An 8906-nucleotide genomic window follows, 5' to 3' on the forward strand; every position below is an offset into this window, starting at 1 on the left:
GAAAAAGGGGATATGCTGGCCAAAATGGATTGGTATAGAAACAGATGTGCAGTATTTGAAAGCACTTTGAAATAAGATAAAATACAATAGTTATTTTACTCATCGAGTCTTAGTTTCCTTGGTTAGAATGAGTTCATAGTGTCCCCGACTAATCAAATTTCACAAATACCAGCTCCGTGTTAATTCTATGGAAGAGACTGTTTTTAGCTGAGATCTCCCTGCTGTACTGTTAACACCCCAAAGCCCAATGCACTGGGATTCTTTCTTAAATGACAACTGACTCATCGATGGATTTTAGGTCCCAATGGCATCCTAGCCAGTACCTTGAAAAATCCTCCTAAAATTACTTTAAATATGGATTCCCGGCACCCACCGATGACTGGTGCTGATCTACGCAGCAAACCCACATTACCGCCCCCCGCCTTCTACTCTTCCCCTGTCCTGCCAATCCCAAGCTCCCTGGGTGCAAGGAAGGTTCTCTGCTGCCAATTTTCAACTTTCTGTGCAATGAACAAATCTTCTAAGGGCATCAGTTCTGCCAACCACCAATAGATGGCATCAGCGGTCGTGCAAGGTCGTTTCAGCCTCCGCCTCGTTCCTCAATCTCTGTCATGTTTGCTATGTTTGAAATGCAGTGTCTCGTTAAAAACTAACTGAAAGTAAAAAGGTTTAAAAAAAAAAAAAGTCAAAATGCAGAAGTGTCTCTGGATAATAAAACGAGAGTTGTAAAGGACTAGGAGTCCCTGCCATCCCCGGCTCACTCAGGAAACAACTTTACCAGCAACCGACGTGCACCCAAGCTAGGTTAGTGTCATGTTGCATTTAGAACAAATGGGCTTTCAGAAACTCATCGGTGAGAAGAGCTTCTTGTCCCCAGCTGACATCACATTGAAGCTGATTCTCAAACGCACACAGAAACCACAGAGAAAGCAAAACAACCCACCACCAGAAGGCAAGGCTATAACCACAGCAACACTCGCCAGAACAAAGACCCTCTGAGAACCAGAGCTCCATTTCCTCTTGTGTGCTGAGAACATCATCAGCTGTTCCCAAGAACCCCCACCCCCACCCACTTATCAACTGTGGCCACGCTGATGTTCACGCCAGGGCAGCTGAGTTCTCTGTGCAGAAACTCAGGTAAATGCCATTGTCTTAGTCTTTCAAAAGTAACACTCAGGAATTCTGTGCATGGCCAGCATGGTGTATGCTATTTCAGATCACTGGTTCTCAGCCAAAAGACATTTTATTCTCCAGGGGACATTTGGTGGCACTGCCTCCAACTTGGTGGCACAGGATACATTCTGGTGATCACACTGGGGAAGGAAGGGAGGATGCCACTGGCATCTGGTGAGTGGAGGCCAGGGATGCCACTAAACACCCTACAGTGCACAGGACAGCCCCTCACAACAAAGAATGAGCCAGTCCAGATGTCAATAGTGCTGTGGTTCAAGAAAGCCTCCTCCAGAGGCCAGGAATTTCCGCCAAGAAAATTTAAATTCCAAAAGCCAATTTCCTACTGTCGTCACCAAAAAACATCCTGACCAGAGAAGACAAAAGATAATTAATGGGAACTCCTTCCTGAGAAAAAAAGCAACCTTCCCAAGCTTTCTTTGTCCCTGTTTTTGAGAACAGAGTGCCCCTCGTTTTTGCCAAGGCCCCCCCTCTTTTGGACCTCATTCTCACCGGCCTTCTCAGGAACTTGGCTTCCTCCACCATGGCCTCCTCCTCAGCATCCACACCGTCCCTCACCACCTCCCTCTACCTGGTTCAGAGAGGCTGTTTTCCCCTTTTAAAAACATCTCTCACCTAGAGAATAACATAAATACCTGTTGAGTCTATACGGATATAAACAAATAAGTGGATAAATAAATAAATGGAAGAGAAGGGACAAAACATCCTCACAGAAGAATTCCAACAAATAAACATAGAAAGAATGAAAGAAATAGAAAACCATTAACAGAACATGATGGTAATAACGGCTGCCGGTGAGATCCACTGGTAAATGTTGCAAGTTTTTAAAGGAGAAACAAGTTTCTTGCATAGCCTCAAAGCATCTCTCCAAAAGCATTTATTAATCACTGTGGTGGTTTTAGCACCCCTAAACAACCTTTTTTTCGTGCTCCTCCCTCTACTAGGTAGAGCTTAATCTCCCCCGCCTTGAATGTGGGCTGGATTTAGTGACTCACTTCTAATGGATGGAGTAGGTCCCAGGGACAGCTTTCTAGAATATCAGGCTGACCTCTGGCAGTTCTATTCTTAGAGGTCATGGAGATATTTTGACACAATATCCAAATGCACTACACACCTGGCTGTGGCTGGCAGGTGGCTTTGATGCAGAGATAGTGTAGCGTTTACCCTGAGTGGCATTAACTTGTAGAGCAAATCTGGTTGGGGTGCGGGCAAAGCAAACCTTATAACATGCCTAAAGGGACAGGTTGGTGTAGCGAAAGAACAATACCTGGTTCCCAAATTCAAAATTGTGTAACTGACATTCAATCACCCACCACGGCCACTTCAAAAGCCTTGGTGACAACATCCATTAAATTAATACCCCAGTCACTCTGGGTCAGAGTAAATATGAAACAGGTACACCTGAAACCTTTCTCACTCGTCCACAGCTCCCTCTCCCCATCTTGTATCTGGAAAGAAATCTGAGGTCAGGAAAAAAAATCTGGATGCCTCAAAGCCCTTTTCAGCTAAAATGGGAACAAAAGCAGGCTCAAGAAGGAATCAAGTGGACCTTAGCACTTGAATGCCAGCTTGTTATTTTACAAGCAGTAGGGTCAAAGCCCTGTATATAGGAGGAAAATAGTTTGGGGCAGAAAATTAATATTCACTGCTGAGATCTATTTGCCATGAGTTGACTCTGGAAGCAAATGGTTGAAAGATGGATCAGGATGAAAGCCTTCATCATCTCCCATCCTACCTCCCACCAACACCAGGGACCACCACTCCTCCCAGAGCCAGCGAACACCCAGTGGGGTCCAGCTCAGCCACAGGTGCCAGAAGGCAGGGGCATCGGATTCTCCCCTCCTGTGTCCAGTAGTAAGTTTTTCAAGGGAGGGGGTCGAGGACACTGAATTTGGAAGGGCAAAGGACTGCTGTAAAGAGGGACACTTGGAGGAGCAGTGAATTGTGTTAAAGGGAATGAGTAAGAAAAGGTGAATGCCTGGCCCTATTCTCTGCTGGGTAAGGCCAGAGTGCCTGTATCCCTTTATACCACGTAAGGTTCGCTGTAAGTGTTGACTGCTAATGGGTCCCATCTGGCCCCCATTCTGTAAAACTGCCTTTGGCCTATGGGAGCATCTCCACCTAGAAGGTTATACCTGCCCTGAGGGAGGCCCATAACCAATCAATGGCTGACATGGGAGAGGGAAACAAAGGGCTGACCCCTGGGCAAGGGGAGCCAGAGCTCCCCAGAAACCCAGCTAAAACTCCCCTTTCCCCCATTGCCCTGCCACTCTTCCTCACCTCCACCTCCTAGGCCCATATCTCATCTCCGTGAGAATCCCTCGACTTCTAAACAATCTGACCCAAGACATTGGGAATTAAGCTTCCTTGAAGTTTTAGAGGTTTCTGGTAGATCCCGGGAAGAGAATTTCCAGTTCAAGGACTCCAGTGCTCCCTTGAGGACAACTAGACAGAGAAGGTTAAGACCCAAGCCCACCGATGCCCCAAGCACCAGAGAGAAAGCTCATGTCCTGGCTCTCCCTTACTCAGATTGGAGAAAGGACATCAGAAGGAGGTGGCCCCCCTCATACCTGGGTCACAGAGCCATGTCCTAAAAAGATCCTACTACAAAAGGCTGATTTTGCTAGTTCCTGGACACTGTGTACTCAAGTTGGGAAAAACTCAACACTGGCAAATCCAATCTCACAGATCACTTATAAGGCAAAAAAGAGTTATGTCAGCTATCAAGTCTTTTTCAACAAGGTATTTAAAATGGGATTTCACACTGGTGCTAGAATTGAGGCACAGATGATCTTCCTTGGTGTTTTTCAAGGCTTTTTCCTCTACACCGGATCAGTAGGAAACGCTCTCCTTTACACTCTACTGCCTTCCCTCCTTCCCCTTTCTCACTGCCCTGTGCTCCTCTTTGGGCTTCCTAGGATCACCTCCCCCATTTCTCATCTTAGGGTTGATCTCTGGGGACCACTCTAAGACAAGTATACATCCAATAATGTAAAATCTTAAAATCATAGTTCCAGAGGGCATACTCCCAGTGAACAGCCCAAGAATGCAAAGCACGTGTCTATGACCTAACTAGTTATAATTTGCTAAAGTACTTGATTCTTGGGCAAAGTAGGTTAAAAGCCAGAGAGTTGTAAAAGAGTGGTTTGAAACAGCCTAAGAACTTTATACAACTCATAACAATGTCCTTCTTTGGTGCAATTTTACGTTAGCTTTTAAAATTAGCTTTCATAAATCTTTGCCTGGCCCATTATATTTCAGATGTTGAATTCAGGACAGTGTTCAAAGATTTTTATGGGGCCAGTTCACGGTTTCAGTTCCAATTTACCATTTTTCCTGTACTGACTTCCTTTTGGAGTTCACCAGCATATGGGTCCTTAAGGACTAAAAAAACCAATGAATTAATCAAAGGGAAAATGTTCTGTTTCTCCCATTTAGAAATTCATTGAAATATAGATGAAGTCCATCCTGAACAGCAGGACGTTCTGAGAAAGCCATCAGCCTAAATGCCTTTATGAATAACTATTATGTTATAAGCTCAAAAGCTCTTACATCTCAGCCAGATGAATAATCAGGCCACTAGGGAACACAGGGAAGAAAATGAATATAATGCAGGTCTATATATTTTTTTCCTCTGCTTGTCTGGACACATAAAATATCTTTTTATTTTTACCACCAAATACACATTCAGGTAGCTTCTCCTGGTATCAGTGATGCTTCTCGACTCTAAGTTAAGGACTTCTGGAGGCTGAATTTGCTTCCTCCAGCCTCCAAAGCACTATGTGAAGTACCAAATCATTACACCATGAAGGCAACATCCTGCTTAACTTGTAAGAACTATTAGTATGGGCTCAGGGAAAGCTGATGCTGCCACAAATGCATACTGTGGAAATACATGCCACATATTCAGTTAAGAAAGTGATTAATCAGTACTGTAACTAAGTATTGAAAAAAATCAAAACTGGGCTTCCCTGGTGGCGCAGTGGTTGGGAATCCACGTGCCGGTGCGGGGGACACGGGTTCGATCCCTGGTCCGGGAGGATCCCACATGCCACAGAGCAGCTAAGCCCGTGCGCCACAACTACTGAGCCTGCTCTCTGGAGCCCGCAAGCCACAACTACTGAAGCCCACACGCCTAGAGCCCGTGCTCTGCAACAAGAGAAGCCACTGCGATGAGAAGCCCGAGCACCACAACGAAGAGTAGCCCCCGCTCGCCGCTACTAGAGAAAGCCCGCCTGCAGCAATGAAGACCCAATGCAGCCATAAATAAATAAATAAATAGATAGATAAATAAATAAATAAACAAAAAAGTAACCCAAATCAAGCTTTCAATTCCCCCTACCTGCCAATCAGAGGTACAAAAAGAAAAATACTATCAGTGTTCATCTCTCCTTAGCTATTATAAACTGTTACTTGCTATGCAAAGGCATTTACAACTCCAAATTACTACAGGATGCTTATGGTTTTAAAAAATACAAATGCTACATACGATTAGTATATTACTATATATACGTGTGTATATATAAATACAATCTATGTATTTGCCTATAATTATTTAGTGATCCAACAGGTCTTTTTCCTTGAAATATGCCATTTAGAAAATACCATTACATCACGTAAATAATTTCCCTGGCTCCACCCCAACTGCATAAAAGCAGTCTTTTTTCCAGTACAACGTGTATTTGGAAAGTGCCTGCTTTGTGGTGTTCTTGTCCAGATCACCATACTTAAGCACACGATAGAAAAAAAGGAAAAATCAAAATTGTAGCTAAGCTCCCTTCTCCCAACTCAGAATCAGCAGAACTCTCCTTGTCAAAGGACCAAACACATGAACTTCAATGATGCGAGCCGCTGACAACACAGTCATCTTTAAATTCAAGCAGTACATTGTGAAAGCAAATGGAACTGCTACCCAGGTGAGAAGTGGAAGAGAAGTTCCCCAGGGAACAGTGATGGGCAGGAAGTCCAAGGACCAGGTTGAGTGCTGGCTGTGTGACCGATTCTGTGATGATGTGCAAGTTATAACATACTTTGAGGCTTCAGATTCCTCATCTACAGTTAAAACACTGGATTAAATGGTCTGAGGTTCATGCCAGGTCAAAATTCTCAGATTTTTAAGACCACCTCAACACCTGGTCATTGCTGAGACTCCACAACACTGATCCTGACTCCCAAGGCTGCACTGTGGTCGCTGAAAAGATTTTGCTTGTCACTCTCCAACACAGTGGGATGGGTTTGGAGCAAAACAGGAAAGACATGTCCTGTATGATATGCATGTGGTCCCCTTAAGTGAAAGAAAATTACCTATTTCATTAGTTCCCAAAGGATATCGAGTATCTTTATTCTAAGACAGACCAGACTGACTCAGGCACTGCCCCGACAGCTATATATTATCCTGTGCTGTTGTATTGGGACCTATTATCTATTTGACTCATGTAGGAAGATTCTAGAAGCATTTTCAAAATGGGAATACAGAATATGCTTTACTTCTAACTTGAGTAATATGAGAAACCAGTGGCATTTGCTCTTCTCATATACACAGTTTAAAGCAAGAGAATCAAAGAGTTCTGAGCCCTAGAACAGAAATAAAGGCTAACCCCTGCAGCACAGTGCGGAGGCTGCGAGAATACGCTGGCATCTTAAACTGCTTATCCACCTGTAATGAACAATGGCTATCCAGAGGCTGACAGAGAAAGTATGGGAAATCAATGAGCATTCACTTTGACAGACAATTCTGGGGGCAGAATACCTGTCACCAGGTAATAAATCACTTCATTTAAGTTTATCTTTTTAGCAGTGCACACCGGATTATACCCATACATCACTCCAGCCCTTCTTTTCTGCCCTGTTGACAAAGGACAAATTGAGAAGGATGGTGGGAAAGCTGGGAGAAAGAAGGGAGGAAAACAGAAGAGCTCTGTTCCTAGGCCTGTATCATAAAAGAAATAATGATGATGATGATGATTCAATTTCATTGTTTTCTAAGCATCAGTTCCACCTGTAAAATCTTACGGCACTTCCTGGATTTACCAATGAAGTGACCATGGGTTGGAAAATAAAGGTAGCTTTTTTTCCAGATCCCTTAGGACATACTATATATCTACAGTCTCAATAGGATCTCAAGCACTTGGCTTTTCTAACAATGGATGAGTTTATGGGTTTCACTAATGATACTGCTTAGAAACTGGTACCCTGAGAAGCCTTGCAGCACAAAACTGAATACGGTAAATGGGACTTCAGGTGCAGCAATAGGGTGGCAGATTAAGACAATGTGGAAAAACCCCTCCCACTACAAATACTTAAGAATGCTGGGTAAAATATGACCTGAAAAAGAAAGGGAAAAACTGAGTGAAAGCACGTGGATTCTGAGACTGCTTTTGAAACTTACAGACTTGCATTTTAAAACCCAAGTGGACAAAGGAGATGGAACCATGGGCTGCCATGAGGCACAGAGTCGGAACTAAAACACTTGAGGAGAGGCAGGATCCTCAAAGAGGGGCTTCCTCAGTGAAGACTGGGGGCGGGGGGGGAACTCATACCCTAGAAAAGGGGTCCAAGAGGACAATTTTGTGTGCCCCTGGGCTCTGAGTGAAAAAAAGAAACCTCTCCTCTGAAATATGGATATCCAGATCTGAGCCTTGAGCAGAGTAATCCAAGAAGTTCCAACCTAAGAAATTAGCAGAAACACTGGCCCCAAGCCAGTGATACTCCTGAAATCTCTAGAAGAAGAAATGCAAATTGTTCTGGAGGGGGCCTATTATCAGGTCACAGAAAAAGTAAAATTGTCCTGGAGGGGGCCTATTATCAGGTCACAGAAAAAGTAACCCCACTCAAGATCAGCTTATAAGAAAATTTAAAATTACAATATATCATGAGAAGAAACAGCAAACACAACAAACAAGATTATTAGAATTCCAGGAACTTGGGTACTTCCCTGGTGGTCCAGTGGTTACGAATCTACCTGCCAATGCAGGGGACACAGGTTCAATCCTTGGTCCGGGAAGATCCCACATGACACAGAGCAACTAAGCCTGTGTACCACAACTACTGAGCCCGTGCTCTAGAGCCCATGAGCCACAACTACTGAGCCCACATGCTGCAACTACTAAATCCTGTGTGCCTAGAGCCCATGCTCCACAAGAGAAGCCACTGCAATGAGAAGCCCATGCACCTCAACGAAGAGTAGCCCCCACTCGCCACAACTAGAGAAAGCCCCCATGCAGCAATGAAGACCCAGAGCAGCAGAAAAATAAATTAAAAAAAAAAAAGAATTCCAGGAACTTGGGATAATAAAATTAAAATTTGAAAAAGAGAATAAAAAATAAATATGCTTAAAACTATGAAAGACATAAAAGTAGGAAATAAAACCCTGAGGAAAAAAATACCAAAAACAGCCAGGTATGAAAATAAGCCAAATAGAACTTCTAGAAATAAATATTATAATCACTGAAATTAAAAAGTCAACAGATATGTTAAATAGATTAGACACAAGTAAAGAGAGAATTAAGTAAAATGGAAGACAGATTTGAAGAAATTACCAAGGGGCATCACAGAGATAAAAGGGGCATGAAAGAATAGCTCCTGGAATAGGGAGTACAATGAGACTATTCCGACACATTTAATGCAAGATTCAGATGATGCAAATAGAGAGACTGTGTTAGTTTGGGTCCTCCAATAAGCAGATGCCAAGAAAGGATGTTGGGAAGAGAAAGAGT

This window comes from Lipotes vexillifer, unplaced genomic scaffold (assembly GCF_000442215.2).
Source record: "Lipotes vexillifer unplaced genomic scaffold, Lipotes_vexillifer_v1.1 scaffold299, whole genome shotgun sequence".
Classification (NCBI taxonomy): domain Eukaryota; kingdom Metazoa; phylum Chordata; class Mammalia; order Artiodactyla; family Lipotidae; genus Lipotes; species Lipotes vexillifer.